The sequence below is a fragment of the Falco cherrug genome, chromosome 3 (assembly GCF_023634085.1).
Source record: "Falco cherrug isolate bFalChe1 chromosome 3, bFalChe1.pri, whole genome shotgun sequence".
NCBI lineage: Eukaryota > Metazoa > Chordata > Aves > Falconiformes > Falconidae > Falco > Falco cherrug.
In genome coordinates this window covers 40,003,106-40,022,377 of record NC_073699.1, presented here as the reverse complement: position 1 = coordinate 40,022,377, position 19,272 = coordinate 40,003,106, and the positions used below count along the sequence as shown (strand labels likewise).

Below are 19,272 nucleotides of genomic sequence, written 5' to 3'. Positions count from 1 at the left end.
CCACCTGAGCCCTATAGCAATTTCTACAGGCATATGGGATCTGGTGGACTATTCAAGAATGTAGAAGAAATATCTGAGGTGATTTAATTCATTACAGAATTCCCTAGGTTCTCACTAAGTACTACACATAGACAGGTCACAGGGTTATCTTTTTCCTTTTTCCAGTGTACAATTAATGAGATGGCACACTGAGGAGTGGTTGGATTTAAATGTAAGAAGAGATGCCACATGCAAACATCCTGAAAGAATCCCAGATGGGTATTCCACAGGAAAAAACATCAGTGTAACCTGACAAAACAGCAGTCTGCAATCTAAGTAATGGGATTTACCCCAGATAAGAGAATATTACACTAAGCCAAAGGGGAAATCTTCTAGTAACTATCTCAGGGGTTGGAAACACATCCTCCAACACATTTAGCAAAAGATATGTCTAAGTCCTTGCAACATTTTAAAAAATCCAGTCATCCTATCATCCAAATTTTTTCCTGTTACATTTCAAAAGACAGAATCAGTCGTAAGAGAGCTGCAAAGAACAGTTCCTGTAAAGAAAATAGTAGGACTTGAATATGATGGGAGTACTACAAGCATTTCTGACTACATGCAGTGTGTCTAATGTATCCTCTAGCTCTTGACACTTCAGTGTCTAGATAAGGGATGGTATAGAAAGCATAGATAGCACTGTAGCTCTTTTCCAACAGAACCTTTTGGGTTGCCTTCCGATAAAACCACAGGAAAAGAGGAGGGACTGATGCCTCCTGTCTTACCTAATTAAGATCCCTTAATATAGATACAGTCCAAGGGCCTAAACTTGCTCCTGCTAAAAACTGCACCAGTTGTACCTTTTTTCCAGAAAACATTGAAATGAGAGACAAAATCCCCACCTTCACTGTAAAGGTAGAGGACAATGTTCATGGCAAAATTCTTTGTTTGGAGCAGAAAGCAGAGGACAAGCCCTTAGCTGGTTGCAACTACATCACTGACTAATGGAGGGCAAAAGGGGAGGGGTTTTTTGTGCAGTCTGCTATGGCTGTAGGACTCATCACACATGTACTGGCAGTCAAGTTCATGCCAGTTGCCAATCCTGCCTATATCCATACATCTAAACTTAAAAGGCAATGAAATGAAGATCTCTGTACCAACACCCCAAAGTGCCTCACCGGTGCTGCCAAAACTCCTTGCACTTGTCAGATGCAAACTCCTGGGATTCCTCAAGCCCACACTGCAAGTGGGGCACAAGGGATGGTGACATCACAGGCCACGAAGAAGAAAACTGTTTTGAATAGTTGTACTGGAGTGTGTATGTATGAGCTCAAGTACAGAGAGAAGGCAAGTTCTCAGTCAAACAAGAACCCCTGCAACACACCCGATCACTACCATAGATGCAGCTCTGGTTCTCTTACTGTCCTCCTCTGCACTTTGATGAGAATAGTTCCATGTTCACATGGAAATACAGAAGTACACCTATAAAGAGATTAGTCAGAGCCAGGTGCTATTTTAATTGCTCTTCAAAAGGTTCCCTGCAGACACATTTAAGGAAAGACAGACCCTTCAACCATTAAAGGGTGCATCCTGGTCTTACCTCAGCTCCATATCTGACTCCTTTATTGCCACTGTACCAGAACAGTTCATAATGTCTCTATAATTCTCTGTACTATTCTGAGATAGGGAAGTATTTGCATATTTTCATCGTAGACAGGAGAGAGAGACATAGAGACATTGGATGAGACCCGTGGCAGAGGGGATAACTGGGTGAAAATCTTTGTAGTTGCAAGGCCCTGAGTGCTGTTCCTTTTCAGACTTCTGGTAAATATACACAGACTTGATTAGTATTGTGCTATGGTGTAAAATTCAGACATGAAAGTATACTTGTGAGAGTAATGAAATTATCTTCCACTTGCTCATTTGCTGAATTTCCTCCATTTTCCTCAGCAAGCATAAAGCTTTCAAAATCTTACTCCCAGCTTGACAGAAAGTTATTACATTGCATTTAGCTTCCTTAGTTGTTTCAAGTACTTCCTGATGCCTTTTGAACTGCTGTTTGATGCCATTTTGCAAATGAAATGGCTTGGGGGATTGGTAACAGGATAGGGGGCCTACACTGGCGGGTTTGCAGTGGCCATCTACCTCCTGTCAATACTGATTACGGTAATGTGTGGTTGCCTGTTGAAAACAAATTGGAATTCTGACTCTGCTTATTAATTGACAGCAACTGCATCAGAAACTACCCTGACAACTGATACCTAAGTTGTGATGCCTTCAATGAAATGGGTGAAAGAAGAAGTACCAGACTCCATTCTTAACCTTCTGGGACAGGGTTGGATCACGAGATAATTTGTGGAATTACATACTAGCCATAGTCAATGACCAAATAAGGAACTTCACTTTATAGGATTGTCAATCTATCACCTTTCAGGACCGTTAAGTTCACTTAAAAAAATTAACTTTAGCAGAAAAGGATGTTATTGCTTTTACTGAGGTCACTGAAAGGGTAATACCATTCTCAGTGATGCTAATGTGAAGGTACAGGGGTGAAATGAGTTAATTGCACTGTTACCACTCTATTATTGATTTATACTCTCCTGACATTTACAGAGAAATAAAATGGAGTTTACATTTTACACAGTCTCACAAAATATAAGCCACCGAAACTACTGTAGAGAGTTGGACTTCAGATTGCTAAAATTGTTAAAATTGCAAAGGAATTATATCAAGAAAGGGCATAATTTCTTCTCCAAGTTTTCTTCTGTGAAGCATTAAAACTATAATTAGGGATTTTGGATAAAAGCAGGGAAAGGGGATTAATCTACTGAGAGAGTTTACCAATAGCTATGTGCATATAGAAATGTTCTGCCTCTGACTAGCACAACTGTTGTAATTAAGGCCCACATGCATAAATGTATTTCAGCTATAAATTTTACTCTACATATTTTTCAGTGTCAAAAAAATAAGATGAAAGATGAATATAACTGAATTGGTATAAATTTATCTGTTTGAACTCTGACAGTAACTCCAGAAGGTGTGAATAGCTGTTCTTCCCTTGAAAGAGCTCCTTTTACCAGCCTATTCAGTCTGGTAACTCAGTTTGGTCACTTTTGTTCATTCACAAGTCAGGATAAGAGACTTCTGGAGAACAAGATTTCTCAAGAAGCTTCATCTGAACTTTTCTTCAGTCATAGGGCTCATTTAAGATTCATGTTTCTGAATCCCCTTCCCTGTTTCATACAACATTATATGATGAAGGGTGTCAGGAAGTGATGCTCAAGTGGAGAAGTCTGAAATTCACTTAATAGTACAAATCTCCAGCCCCAAGGCTCAAACGCAACAGAAGAGGAATCTGGTGCTCACCAAGAGTTCAGATGCAACACAGATCCTGGAAAAGTAGGTAGCAGTGCACATGGTTCATATCAAGCACCTGAAAAATATATCATAGGTCTGCTTACATATATGTTCTGTATAGTTACCTGAAATCCTGCACTAGACCCATGGAGAAAGCAGTTTTATCTTTTAGGAGTCTGAGGCCTCTTTCCTTTATTGTGTGAGCAGCCTTCTCCCTAGAACTTCTGTTTGTCCCAACATGAGGAACATCTCATTACACTAGATACATGAATCAGGAACTAGAACACAGAGAGCTTAAAAAATTGGCAAAATATCACACAGTAAGTCTATTGAGAAAGCAGAGGAAGTAGTACATCTGTAAACGCATATAAATATATATAGATCATCCTACAAAGACAACTCAGCTGTTCCATGATAGTGGTAGCATAAACATTAGAGAAGCAGTTGTTCCCTAAGGACATCTTTCTCAGAGGAGCCAATGTATTCCACATTGGGGAGAGAAGTTCCTTTCCATGTGCTCTTTCCCAGCATGCCTCTTTTGGTGTGCATCTTCTATATTACAGACACAAACCAATAACTCTTAGAACAGCTATTTTGTAATGACTTTGATGCATTCCATTTCTTCTAACCAGCATGTCATCACCACTTAAATGGTCTTTCTGTTTCCTTTTCTCAGGGAAAGGCGGGCACTCTCAAATTCACTCATGTTAGCATGCTATCAAACTACACACAAATTTTCTAGAGAAAAAACAATCTGAGTACTTCACTAAAACATCCTACTCTCAGGCAAGCAAAACCATGCATTGATCTCTCCCATTCTTGAAAGAAAATGCTTGATTTGTACAAATCAGTATAAGGAAACACACTGGAAGTTAGCAAGTATTAATTTATATAGTGTGATATGATTTATGGATTGTGGTTATTTTTATGGTGACCTTGGCATTTTTCCTGGGGTTAGTGACTGAATTTTACAAGTGATTTAATAAGTAAATATATTGTCTCTTAGCAATCTTAAGTGATGCTTGCTTTTACACTTTCTTTACTAAGCTTTTAGTTTTATGTAAAATATTTAAATAAATGACAACTTTAGGTTTATCATGTAGAATATAAGAATGCCCATACTGTAATTGGGCTTTAGGTGAGACTTAAGAGAGACTGCATTGTATCACATGGTTCTTACTGAAAATGTAAATGTGGTGGTTTAGAACTAAAGTTATGCTAAATAAGAGTATTAAGACTAACTTATTAAAATGCCATTCCTCTCCACTATTTATTACCTTAGAAATAAAAATTGGCTTATATTATTAACATAAATATGAACATAGTCGGGTTCAATCATATGTTCTGAATGTTGCTGTGCTCTGTACAGAGTATGAGGAACATAGAAGAATCTCAGCTGCAGCTGGGTTAATAACTTTGGTGATTATATGAGCACATACAAGGCAGAGGTACATATGAAATGGCCCACCCTGTCTGGATCTGGTGACTTCAGAATCTGAAGGTAGACAGAGGCTGTCCCCCTCACAGGTGATCAAAGTTACACCTTCAAAATCTCTGACACTGTAGTTAACCCAGAACACAGCCACTCACCTTCTGCTGCAAGCTGCCAATCCACTTTTGATCTGCATTTTGAAGATGATATACATGCACGTCCAGTACTGTTAGAATCATGTGATTAAAAAGCGATCAAGTTGTCATAATTTTTAAGTTAAGCTGGATCATTTTGACATGGTTGGTGGCAGATCTCAGGAACTGGCAGCTTCAGCTAGGGGGTGGACAACGTAGGAAGAAGTGTTTGCAGCAAGGGTGGGACTGGCACGGTTCTTCAGCACTCACCTGGCTCAGGTCCTTCAGCCTCAGCTGCTGTGGCCAGCACTCAGGCCACCTTCTGCACTGAAGACCTGAGCCATGTGTTTCTGAGCCAGCTGTGTTGAGGTGGTTAAAGTGCAACCAGTTCAGCTGAAGCCAGCCGGGAGAAGCTGGCTTGTGTTTTCTTAAAGCAGCACTTCTGCTCGTGATTTGCGAATCACTGTGGTATGTGTGGATTAAGGAAAATGAATGTGAAGGGTAACAACACAAGTATTGTGATGAGTCTGTACCCCCACCGGAAAAAAAAAAAAAAAGGTCGTGATCTACAAATGGAATAAGTTAAAAAACATTATTTTAATCAATTTAATATCCAAAATGTTCTCCAAAGCTATTCTATAATTCTTTAAAGCCAGTGCTAAGCACAATGCCTTCTGCGATGCTATAAACATAGCTGGTAAACTTTATGATTTAGGCAAAGCTGAGCTATCTCATCTCTATATCTACGTGGACATAAAAATAGCCCAGACAGACCACTTAGTTTTAACCATCACTATTAACCCAGACAAATGGAATTTGTTTAAATGGTTTATTAGACTTCTAGGGTGCTTTTTACCTGCAAAGCCCAGCTGAAAACATTACAGAAGTTTTCATCAGTTAATGTCATGGAGATTGAATTATTCCCAACTCTCAGCAAAAGTTCATTTTCATATGCCATGTTTACACTGCCAGTATCAATGTATACACACTGCTTATCAGTATACACAGTGTGAATTATACTCACTTATCAGTGAAAGATCATTTTCTTTTGCCCTGCCTACGTTTTGAATTCAATCGTCTCTAACTGAATCAATGAGGTGGAACTACTTTGTGTACAAATTATGTACTGGATTCATGCTCATCCTGTTCATCGCTGTTCTAGCCTGTTTCGGTTTTGCTGTGTTCTTTTCTGTTATTGGTACTGTTTAAATCTCTTTCAACAGCAATGTCCTCTGCTTACCTATCCTACGGTTCCCAAGTATCTCCCAAGACCTGTATCTCCTGGAAGGCAGTCTAAGGTGACCACTGCACACTTAAACATAGAGGGAGAAGTCTCCACTTGAGTAAGAATCATTTCAGAATAGCCCACATTGGACAGAGCAGACTAGCAGATATGTATCCATGTTGAAATTGCCGTGCGTATAAGGTCTTTTGGTTGTTTTTATGGATAAGCATGAGCTATATTCTAAATCACATTAAAGGTGTCAAATAATGCTAGAACAATACCCTCCACAAGTGTAGGCCAAGCAATATAGACCCTGATCTGCTGATCTGCTATGACCAGTGCTTCTAGATATGGCATGCTGAAGTACTTACAATAACTACGAAATATTTTTCATTTCAACGTTTGTTCATGCCTGCATCTCCTGACTGTCATTTGGGAGGAAAAGAAATTAATCACGATTTGCATAAAGTATACCATGAATATTGGCCTGAATTAAGCAACAAGATCAAAATAGTATCTCCGAATGTGAATGTGCAGTTACTGTCCTCATTTTAGGAAATCGTTTTCATTATATTTGCTCTCATTACATGAGTAACTGCATTTGTGCTTCCAAGCCCTTATTTCTGCTTTAGCCTGGCAGGATTTTTTAATCAGAAAACCAAACACGGTGAACATGATTTGTACTTCCACAGATTCACTACTGTTATGTTAATGACAACGTCCCAGATGATGACGTGCCCCCCCCCCCCCCCCCCGTGCATGATCGGAGGACGGGCTTCTGCCGGGGAAGGAGTTCATAGGATCACTGACACGGGTCAGGTGAAACAAACAGGGTGGCTCTTAGACGCTATTTAGCAATCTATCTACGTGATGAATATTTGTGGGGTGAAGGGGTCAAGTGGGGGGGGTGTGTGTGCGTGTGTACACGAAGCAGTCAGGCAGCGTGAAACCTTTCAGCTGATGATCGTTTCCTTTCCCCATGCGATACGTGGGACGCCACACGCGTAACGCAACGCGCAGGCAGCACCTCGCTCGCTTTCCCACCCAAAGGCAGTGGCTACCGGCGGGGGCGGCTGCTCGCCCCACTCGGGCAGCGGGCACACCTACGGCTCTGCGCGCCGTGGCCTCCCCGCGCCCGGCGGCGGGGGCGGCGGGGCCGGGGTCCCGCAGGCGGCGGGGGTGGTGGGGGCGGCGGGGCCGGGGTCCCGCAGGCGGCGGGGGTGGCGGGGGCGGCGGGGCCGGGGTCCCGCAGGCGGCGGGCAGCGCGGCCCGGCGCCGCTAGGTGGCACGTCTGGGTCTCTCACGGCGCCCGCGCCCCGCCGCCGCCGCCCGCGCTACCTGCGGCGCTGCCCGGCCCGGCGCCTCCGCACGGCCGCAGACCCTCCGCCCCGTTAGGTGGCGAGGAGAAGCAGGAGCGAGCCCGCCCCCCCTCGCATCGCCTCCCCTCCCCTCCTTCCTCCGCTGCTAATGAGGGGAACGGCCGGGGGGAGGGGGGAGCGAATCGTCTTAAAAGAGAGGCAGAAAATTACCATGGGCAACCGCCACGAGGCTGGTTTTGTTTCTCCGCTCTCGCAGTAAACTCTTGTAATCTGCAGTCATTAGCATAATCTTCAAAGATCTTTAGGGGGATAATCTTTAAAATGCCTAGGGTGCTCGCTTGTGAGCCTGCTAAATAGGATATCATTGGAGGGCCGTCAATACCCTTTGAGGTGTCTTTCTTTGGATTCGAGGGGTTCCTCTCCGCCTTCTGCTGTGGCGGACAATAATGTAATCTCCGCCTTGATGGGGGTCAGGAGAGCATTGCAGCTCTGAATACTCAAATCTGCTCTCTCGCGGGCTTTCAATTTACGAGGGGGCAAGGCATAATATATTTTCCCTCGAAGTTTACTTTTCGTCAAGGGTAATTATCTCACTTGCATTTGAACTCTTCGGGGGACTAGAATGAGTTTCCAATCATTTGATTCCCCTGCCTGAAATCTATAGCTCTTTTGTGTGAGCCTTCAGAGCTCTGGAAATGAACAACCCAACCCGCGGTTTGCAGAAATGTTCATTGCAGCGAAGGGCGTGTTCGGAGAACACAAACAGCACCCACAGATAGTTGCCAAGGGCACCTAATACATCTTTGCGTTACACCTTGAACCAGTCTGCCCATATCTCCGAGTTTTTATTGCACGGATCATAAATGATTGTAAAGTCTGCAAATCTTTCATGAAACCCTGGCAATTAATAGTTTAGCCAGGGAACCTCTAAAGAAAAGTGTCTCTAATGCAGCCCTTGAAATCGGTTCATAGCCCCGTGGTGCCGGCGTAATCTCACGATTCAGAGTTTTAAGAGGTTTACAGCTTTTCTTTTCCTTTTGAACAATGTACTTTCTCTCTCGCTCTGTTTTTCGAGGCAAGAAAACACAGAAACATTAGTTAGTACCAGAATACCAGGTGCTCTCTGTTTGGGGGTGGGGGTGAGGGTCGGGGGGTGGGGGGGGGTAGGTGTTGAGGGCAGAGGAAGGGCTCTGCAGAAGTCAGCTCAAACGCTCTGTACGAGAATCTGTAAAATTAGACGGCGTTTTCCATTTATGGTTTCAGGCAACCACATCAAACTAGCTATTTCCTTTAACCGGTTTGGTCCTGATCGTTTCCTGTATTACGCTTTTAAAGCCAGGAGCACCCCGTGACCCTAAGTGACTATAGTACCGGGCAGCCGTTTAGATGCTTTTTGAAGGCACGTTGGGGTCCTTTATCAATTATTCGCGTTAACAAAGAAAAGGAGCTTGCCTGAAGATGGGAAAGTTTTTCAAGGGAAACTCCTGCGAGAAGTGCCCAGTTCCCCATAAATGATTCACAAGGGATGGATAGGTAACAGGGAAAAAGCAGCCCAGGGGAGGGACAGAGGGCACACAAACAGTTGCTGCACCCGCGGGTTAATGATACTGGAACGAAGCGAGCGGAGAGCGGGCAGGTTGCCGCGACGGGCGGCCGCCCGCCCCCGAGCCCCAGCCCCTGCCCTGCCGCCCGCAGAGCCGGCTCCGGCGGCTCCTCTTGTTTTCTCCCCGAATAAACTGCCTGCCCGGCGAGGGGCAGGCGAACTGCGGGGAACAGGTCGGGGAAGGGCAGACGCCCGCGGAGGTGGCCGCTACTCGCCCTGCGGGAGCGTACCTCGCTCGCACGGCGGGGACGAGGGGGCTGAACCTAGCAGGTGTCTGCGGCCACAGCCGGAGGCTGCCAAGTGCTTAGGGGGGCTTCTCCAAATTGGCACAGAAAGTGTACTGCCAGGGACTTCCCCCTTGAGGTCAACGCCCGAAAATATTCGTTATCTCCGCTGCAAAAGGCTACGTGGATTTCCTCCCCTCCCAGCCTTGCCTCCCGGGATGTAGTTAGGCAGAGATGTGGTGAGCGAAAGGGGCATCTCCTGCCCCTGACGACCCAGCTGGTGCTGTCGGGGATCCCGGGAAGAGCGTCCCCGCCGCTGCCCGAGTGCCTCGGTGCTCCATCCTCAACAGGGGGGTGGGTGGGGGGAGGTTGGGGCAGGACTGGAGGTGGCGGGAGACCCCACCCTGGGGGGAAGCGGGAAGGGCTCCCGGCCGCCGGCGCCGGGGCAATTCACAGCTACTGCGGCTCTTTGGGCGGTCGCATGATTTCATCGTGGAGGTGACACGTGAAAATGCTGCTTCAGAGGTAGCACTGGCGGCGAGGTGACCGTCAAGGGACTCTATGCTGCCCCCCACTCTTCCTCAAAAATGTTGTTGATAACTAAAAGAGGCAACCACTTCATAAAAACCATTTAAGGAAACGCTGAAGTCGAAATGAAAACCACTAGTTACATTAAGGTTAAATCAAACGTGGCCTTAAGTGATGAGAAATACGCGCAAATATTCCCCGCACAGGAAAGTAATTCCATTCACTATTCTGCAAGCTATTTGCTTTTGGCACGAAGCAGTACCTTTCCCGAGAAAGAATAATAAGAACGTTTGTATACGCCGAAGTGACTGGAATCAAAACGTCCTGAGCGCTCCCCCCACCCCCCGCCCCCGCCCGTGAAATCGGCCCGCATCCAGATGCAAGTGTAGAAATACAGTTGCTACAGATGACCACATGGCTTTAGCATGTTAACTTTAATTAAGACAGCAAAGGAACTCCTAGCAATCCTCTATATTCATCTAAGAAAAGTGGTTATTAGCCCAAGGCGTATGGTTAAGAATCTCAGAAGAGAGGTAAGAAACAACCCTGATGTAAGTGACAGTCACTTTTTAAACCGGCTGTTTGCGCCTGCGGATGGCTCCGAGGCGCGCTGTAGCCAGCAGCAGTAACGTTTATTTCATTGTCAGTGCTGCCCTTGCCTGCAGTATTTTATCTACGGCAGGAGATGGGCAAGAACTCCTCAGGAAAAAGTCTTCCTCGGCGACTTTTATTGGCCTTTTAAAAACCACCTTTGAAATAACACCGGAGGACTTTGGATGTATTTACACTTTCCTTGCGGCTATCTGGGCAATTATTTCCAGTGATTATTAATGTTTCTTAATGGGGGGGTGGTGGTGGTGGTGGGGGAATTGTCAAGCAAAAATCCCTTTGTTCCCTCCAAAGGACAATCGAAAGCGCCTAGAAATTGGATGCAGAATTTCCACGGGCAAACTCTAGAAATGAGGAATCGGCCAGCTTAACGAGATACAACAGCATGGCGAGGTACCATCGGTAAGAAAGTAGAGGAAACTCGCTGATCTCCTCACTGGGGAAACCATCAATCACCGGCCGCTTTCAGAGGCTGGAGGAAGAGAACATTTTTCATATTTTTTTTCCAATCTCCTTCCTGTGTAGAGCCCGCGTAGCCCCTCTCCTGCGAGAGTGCCGTTAAATCACTGACACGGGTGTGCAGTTAGGGGAACCAGGCGCGGTCACGCATCCACGGCAAGGCAGTCCCTTTCCACGGGGACTTTCGTCATTCCTAGATGGGGACTTCTGCCAAATATCCTCCTCTCACGCCGCCAGGGAGCGTCCCCCCCGAACCAGCCCCCCACCCCCCACCCACCCCCCCCCCACCCCCCGTGATACCTGGAGTGACAAGACACCACCTTCACTGCCTTGAATTATTTCCTTTCTTCCTGATGCCTTTGTGGGTGTGAGCTGGTGATATCATAGGCAAGGCGTTAATTATTGTTTCGAGTCTGTGAATGTTCAGTGTCGGAGGACAATGACAATTATTATTTTATAAATATTTCCTTGTGTCACGACCTTCCCGGTGGGCCGGGAGCGGCCGACGAAACGTGTTTAGTGCAGGGAGCCCAGAGTTTGCAGTGGGTCCCCATGTTTGGTCCCGTTTCTTTAGATAACCAGGCGCCCAACAAAAAAGAGGGGAGGGTCCCACCCGGGGGGGTCCCACCCCCCCACCCCCCTCGACAGCTGCAGTGGAGCAAAGGGAGCGACCCTCGGTGGGGAACCCTCGAGGTTTGGGCGCCCGCAAATCTGTGGCTACCGAACACCGCGGAGAGCGGAGGGCTGCGGGTCGGGGGACAGCGGGGACGTCCCGCGGCCGGGGGTCGCCGTTCTCTGCGGCCTTGCGGGGCTGCCGGGCTCTCCCCCGGGGGCAGAGCAGGGCGGGCCGGGGGTTTACTTCCCCGCCCGCAGCGCAGAGGCGGCGGTAGCCCGGCGTGCTGCAGCCGAGGGACCGGGCGCTCCGTGGCCCGGCGGCCGGGGGGCGCTGCCGTCGAGCCAGCCGGGGGGCACCGGGGCTGGGGGGGGCACCAAGCCCCGCCACAACACCGCGGCTGCCGCCAAGCGCAGCCCAACGGGGCCGGGCCGGGCCGGGAGCGCCGGGCCCACCCGCCGGCGGGGCGCGGGCTGCGCACAGGGCCAGTCGTTGTCGGCGGCAGCAGCTTTCATTTTTCATTGAGGCTGCTGCTGGTTACTGTTTAACATCCCCACCCACGTTTCAGTTTGTTTAGTAAATCGATCTGATGCTTGGGCTGAGGCTGCTGCCCTGTCGCCATTGAGCAAAGTTAATTCCCCCCCTCCACCCACCTCCCCACACACTCTCTCCTCCTCCTCCTCCTTCCCGCTACAGCATATGGTAGAGACGGTACCGGCCACACCAACAAGTCACGCAGCCCAGCGCCGGGACGCCCGCGGGGAGCCGGGGGGTGCGGGGAGGCAGGAGGCCCGGGGGATGCCGCCGCCCTGAGCTGCGACCGCGCCGCCGGAGGCCGAGGGACGGGGCGGCCCCGCCGGTAAGTTCCCCGGGGCTGGCGGCGCCGGCGGCCGCCAAGTGACACAGCCCCGCGCACCGGGGGGAGATAACCCGGCTCGTGGCGAAACGGACAACAGCCGGTGTGGGGGGCGAGACTTCATTTCATACAATTGTTTTTAAAGTAGATCCTTATTTATTTTTGTAAGGCGCCTGGTCACGTGTCCCTGCTGTCGGCGCCCGGGGCGCACCGGAGAGACGCGCTACGCGGGCAGGGCCCCGCGCGCCGGGGCGGGGTGTGCGTGTGTCCCCAGCGGAGCCTGGCGCCCCCCAGACCCGCAGCGCCCCGCGGGCCGCCCCTGCCCGGCGGCCGGCCGCGCTGCTCCTGGGGCTGTGCTGGCATCTGCGACTCCCCAGCATTCGCAGTCCCAGCTTTGCAGCGGGTTTAGGAAGATTTGCAACAGGCTTGTTGGTTTTGGCTCCCTTATTTGTCTCTCCGGCCCGCCCTTACGGTCACCTGTGCAGCAGATGGGTTTGTTATGGTAGGGCTGCGCCTGGTAATAGCGCTTGGCCGGTGCTGAGCGCCATGGTAGAGAATCACGATGTACTTCCCTTAGGGAAAAAACAATTACAAAAGAGAACTTCAAACATGAAACGGGTAAAGCAAGCCAAGGATGAGTTTTGCATGCGGATCCAGCAGTGTTTGCAGTGCTTTTACAGTGTTGCAGGTGCACGGTTTATGGGGTCTATTTGATGGAAGCCAACTTTCAGATGTCGCACCTGCGAGTCGCACATCTGTTTCTGTACACTGTAATGGGAGATAACAGTCAAACATTTTCTGAAGTAGACAGTAGGTTGCAATGATAACAGTATTGTAAAGGGACTTTTCACATTTACAATGGTGAATGCTATTCCACAGTAAACTGGCGATGTTAAATTGGACCTTCCTTTGTGTAGGCCTTTTCCTGTATGGTGCTGCACATACTTTGATGAGCCTGTGGTTTCTCATCCACATTACAAAGTCAGTAGAGTAGTTTAACATCTCTGTTAATTGGTGCAGAGTTTGTTAAAACTGAGTTAGCAAATAAGATTCCCTATGCTACACAGCTTTCAAAGTCCCCAGGTCTCTTATGTGCTGAAGGAAACTATAAAGTGCTATGTAATTCCCCATGTTCCATAAGAACAGAAATTCTTACAACTTACATAGGAGGCATATGAAACGTCTATATACATGCAGGTGATTTTCAAAGATTACAAACACTATTTTGGTCATTTCCTTCTTTTTCCTTTTTATAGTCATATGATAAGGAGAAGAGGGACAAAATGCTCAGTGGTAACTCAGTTTATACTTCTCATTAATCTTCAGTCTCTGAAGCACTGAGAGGAAAACCAGAATGTTAGAAGTGCTATTTCCACTGCCCAGTACTTGGCGCCCAGTCTCTCTCTCTCTTACTGAAGCGCACCAGACTGCCTAAGATTCACTTCATACATCCATTTTAAAAAAAATAAAATCAGGTGTAGGACAAGATCAGGATGCTGTTATCTTGTTCATGGTGTTACCTTGGATTTTAGCAGCTCATGCATTTGGACTCATTTCCCAAAACAGAAACTTTGTGTTTCCTTAGCACAAAGCATAACTTTCTCAGCAGCTTATCTCAGATACATCTGAGATACCAGTTTATCTCTTATACCTTGAGGAACATCTCTTATTTCATAATTTTGTACTCAGTAGCAGTAGTGTAAAACTGGAGCAATCCAGGGGTCCAGTTTCCATTTCCAGTACAGCTATTGTAATTACTCTTTGGCAGTGTATTGGGAAAAGCCTCTGCTGTCGTTGAGCTACCACTGACCTCTGTCCTGCCTCCCATGAGGGAAGAGCCTAAGAGGTACACGGAAAATGGGATTCCTGTGGCCTGTCTATAATAGCCAGTTCCTTGGATGGCCAAGTGATGTTTACAGCTAATCTGTGCTCATCACTAAATCATCTCTAGGGCAATTCCCTAACAAAAGCGTTCTAGTATAAACACAACTTTACCATTCCCCTTCCTTGAGATATAGCCTAGTATTGCTTGGCCAAATCCGAATCTCTGAATCAAATCCTGTTTGATCCTACTGAGTTAACCAAACAGCTGCAGTAGTGCAATAACAGAACTCGGTCGTTGTGCTTCTCATGGCTTCCTGTTTCAAACTTTGTGGCAGAATTTATATCACGTGCATGTGGACTCCAGTACTACAAGAGGTTGGTGGTATTGTCTCTCCAAGCTCTTCATGACTGGGGTGGAAAAATGGGGACCAGCGCATCATCAGTGTTACCTGCAACTCTGGATCGCGTACATCAATTTCCACTGGCTACAAGAAACAAAACATTACTTTAAACAATACTAATTCTTCTTCACAGGTCATTAATTGAAAGAGGCTTTCTGAAAAAAATTCAAAACTAGTCATGTGGTAACCCACATGATAGAAAAAAAAAATCAACTTTTTGTCTGTTTTTGTTTATTTGGTAATTGAGTCTATAACAAAACAATAATAATTCACAACTGATTTAAGACTGCATCGTTGGTATGTGGGAATTCTGAGCTGAGCAGATTGTCCTTTTACATCCTTTTACTACATCCTTTTACATGTCAAGTAGCAGGGGCAAGGTACTCCATTTATGAATTGATAGACGGACCCTTTCAATGTGGACATCTCTCTGCCTCATTTCTCAATGATTTCAAACTTCTGTCTCTTGCTTGTGAGCTTTGAAATGTCCTCTGATTTATTTATTTTCATTTTTTATTTAATGAAGTGGTTCAGCTGTTCAGATGTCTTCCATTTCTGTGTTTAAAAATTAATATTAAGCCTGAAAGTTAGTTTGATTTGCCTATGATGGGTGAGGTTTATATAAGGCATATAATATTAGACAATTACATTACTCTGGTAATGTAGACTTGTAACGTAGTCTGCTTTAGAATATAGAGGAAGGTTTTATTTCTGTGGTAAATAGTAACCTGTTGTACATAGTAACATGTTCTGTGATATAATTTAATTTCTCAGTTAAAGTATCACTGCAACATAAGTAACATAAGGTTGCGGGAAGGCCTGGCTTTTAGGTTTTAATGTATTTTACTGAATGATGCATTATATAACATATCATGATAAGAAAAGACATTTCTAAGAGATTAAGGTGTTTGAATGTCTTGCAACAGCTTTGATTGGATCCAATATTTTTAATTTCAAATTTTCAGTTTTAAAACAGCACACCCTAAGAATCAGGTCAGAATGCTGTGTGTAATGTTAGAGCTGAGATCTATCAAACTGAAAGGCTCCAACAACATTTTCAAACCTTTCTCAATTGTCAATTTAAGTTAATTGAAAATGAAAGGTCTCGCTTTCAGGATTGGGCCATTTAAATAGAAGCCTGCTGCTTTCATTTTGTAGAAGGGCAATCTCCCTCCACATACGTGTTTTTAAAAGGTTCATTCATAATTCTCCCTTCACACTTCTATTGAAAATGACAGAATTCATTATTTTGAGTTCTTGAACTATTTTTCTGCAACTTGGGTGATGAATTGTGCGAGATCTAGTTCATAACGTGGCATGGCAACACGCAAGATTTAAAATTCTCAAGGCTCGATTTGTCTCTGGCACTCGGCTGGCAGGGGTGCAGGAAGCCTACATGTGAATCTTCTGCCTCTGATGAGTAGGAGTTTGGGATTTTTTTATTTAATACTGACTAGCAAAAAGACTCGCACCCTTGCTTGGTAATTCACTAGAGGTATCCAGGCAACAAGGACATACGTTACCAGTCGGCAGTATATAAGGTGCTGCATGAATTTTCCTTGTTTCCTGTTTATCTGGGAAGCCAACTGCAATAGACCTGTACGAGTAGTGCTGTTTCCACTGTCTACCCTTAGCATGGGAAAGTTTGCCCCTGGACTTCTGGGTCTTGATCTGTATTTAGTTCTCTGATTCTCTGACAGAGGAGTATTTTTTGATGTGTATGTACCTGCCCGAACACAGGGATTCGGCTCAGGTGGGAGAGGGGGATCGAGCCTCCAAGAAATGACAGATACGACTCTGCTTGCAGTTCATCGTGCATCTATGGCGATGTTGCAGCGAGCATCCTCTCGTCAAGAATCGTTTTTGTATGAGGTTGCTAGGCTACACCAGCCTTGTTTGTACCTGTCTGAGACAGTGGCAATTTCCATCAATAACCAGTTGCTTGCTAACCAAAATAGGCCTCACTGGCAGAAAGTTGCGCAGATTTGAATTTCCCTTTTTCTTTGTTAAATAAGACATTTCTTCATTAACTGCTAATATGTTAAGTATCAGCACTGAGCACTGAGTGGGATCAGTTCATACTCTCAGAGCTGGTCCAGATGCTTGAAGATTGCTTACTGCAACCACCATGTGGCCTCATGTATCTCAGGAACTTTTTGTGTCTCCTGCAGCTACACAGTTTCTTTTTTCCAGATTGATGACTAAGATGAGAAAGATGATCCTTATTGATAACCACCTGTTTCAGAATCACATCCCAAAGTGTCTTGCAGACAGTATCTTTTGCTGTGCCCTTCAGGATAATAATATTTATTCCTTTTGCAAGGAAATGTCAGACTGACTACATTAGCAGGTGAAATTCTCTCAGTAGAGGTCTAGACACTACTCGGAGAATTAAGATGATGACCACGCTGCGATTGCACATTAATACATGCTCACTGTCCTCTCTCTGCACCTGACAGATGTAGTCAGTGTTGGCTTTTACCTGCTTTTGTAATTCCAAGGGTAAAATTATAATTTTGGAAATTGATAGGATTTTGTTCACCAAATTGCTAAATACCTCACCTGTTTACTACTTCCTTGCTCCCAACTGCTAGACAAGTTGAAAACAGTCTTTTCTGCTGGACTGTCTGGTAGCCATGCAGTGACCCTGTTGAGTGGGATACTGATCCTGTACATTGATGGTTGTGTATGGTTTCCGGGCTGTTACCTTTTGATCCGTGTTTCTTCTTTTGTCCTCACAAAAACGGAAGTAGGCTTTTTACTTATGAACAGTGAAAGCAATGCATAGCTTTTACTGCTAGTTCTGATTTTGCTGGTAGATGCTACCTACATAATAGGCATGTATTATCCTTACTAAATACCTTTCTTGCCTTTTGGGAGAACACTGATATTCCTGGCTTCATGTCCGAATTCAAAATTATTCGCATTTTTAAAGAGGCTTTAATGTCTTCTAAGCGTCTTGTCTCAGTTCGTGTTTTGCAATGTTTTACCCTATATTATTGCTTTTAACTGTCTTTTTTCCCATTTTATCTGACTGACTGAGCTTCAGTGACTTTATATTAGTATTAAACATGTAATTTTAATGAGTAGTTTAGGGACACTTAGAGACAGTGGGTTTTAATTTACTTCAGTTTTCAAGTGCCAGAACTTGGTCTGACATAAGTTTAAGGCAGAAATTTAGATTTGGTCATAGTAATATGAATAACTTTGGCCATGACAGTAAGAGGGGGGAAAATGCAAAGGAAGGCATGCGGTGTTAATAGGAGATTTATCCTGATATGTTTCAGTTCAGAATCTTCTAGATAAATTACAGGAATACAGACTAGTCCCTTCAAGGGTTTGGTGTTGACAGCCAAGCTTGCCTGGAAAACGAGGTCATTATACATTATATCAACGACAAAACACTCTCTGAAAAAAAAAAAATCTTCCACTGGAATGTCCCCAAAGAGCAAAAAGTAGCTTCAGGTGTAGGGGGAAGAAGTTTGAGTTGTAAAAATGTAAAATGCATTAAGCTAATTGCAGGTGTATTAGGCTAAGCACTATTAAGAGTGGAGTTTGTTGGTTGGTTATGGCTTTTTCGGTTTAAAGTGAGCCAAGATGAAAAGAACTTATCTCAAATAAAACGTTCTTTACAGGGTCTGTATCTCATTAACTACTGTTACTTGGCATTGAGAGTAAAACATATGTGGGATGAACCAGAGCCCCAAATCCCAGGAATTTACAACCCATACTACTTTTAAAAATGTAGGTGCATTCTGTGCTGCACAGAACACAAGTCTGGTTTGAGCTTTTGGGTTAATTTTGTGTCCCTCTCCTCAGCCAAATTTTTCAGGTTTCAGCCAGATACTCTTGTTTGCCGTTAAGGAAGAGCAGAGAAGTACAAGTTCCCTGACGCAGACCGATGCATTTCACTTCTGTTCTCAGGCTGAGCCAAAACAGAGGCAGCTTAAGGCATTAGCACCTCCTGCTTGTCCACTTAACCTCCCACCTCTCCTGAAGGTCATTGTCCCCATAAAAAAGGTGCCAAGATTAATACATATCCTTGTCTGCAGTTGAGACAGTTGTTTAAATTGCCAAATACAGAGGCACTTGCATTGATATAGTGGATGTTGAACTTCCATGGCTGAGGTCTGGGTGCATGTCCCTCTCAGCTGTACCCGTTGAAAGGAATGGTCAGTTCTGAGGAGAGCTGAGGCTGAAGTTCTAGAGTATTGCAGCCAAGACCTCAACAAACTGTTTTGTCAACAAAAATCATTCATTTCTTTTCCTGCCAAAAAGAATGAGCTGACTTGGTGGATATATAACAGTAGGGATATTTGCCTGCTTGAAAATTCACTGAGGGAAACTAATTCCTTATGTTTACCATCTTGTTGATTTGTGGTACGTAGGAGAATGAACATCTCCACTATAGTAATCTTTCCAATAGGAAGTCTATAAAGACCTTTTTAATAACAGAGCAAAAAGGAAAATTTCAATTAGTAGGCTTACATTTCAAGGGCAAGGAAATGTTAAGCAGTTTGCAGGCTCTGCCTGAGGAAGGGATTGAAATTTTAACAGAAATTTTACCATGAATTTTGTTAGTACAGAACTTAATACTGGGGTTTTTATCTTATTTTAATCCAGTAGGTCAAGTAATTTATTTCCCAAGATGTATTTGAAGCTGGAAGAGGATAGAAAATGAAAAACACTCCCAATGATCATTCCCAAGT

The 19,272-nt window shown here is 45.2% G+C and overlaps 1 protein-coding gene across 3 annotated transcripts in view; it reads left to right on the top strand.

Moving 5' to 3' along the window:
- The first annotated feature begins 12,105 nt into the window (after positions 1–12,105).
- The window catches only part of HNF4G (hepatocyte nuclear factor 4 gamma), a 61,047-nt gene continuing 53,880 nt past the window's right edge, over positions 12,106–19,272 (top strand). For all 3 annotated transcript variants that reach the window (XM_055705708.1, XM_055705709.1, XM_055705706.1), the window contains exon 1: positions 12,106–12,341. The gene's annotated coding sequence lies outside the window, so the exon portion shown is untranslated. The remainder of the gene's footprint in view (positions 12,342–19,272) is intronic.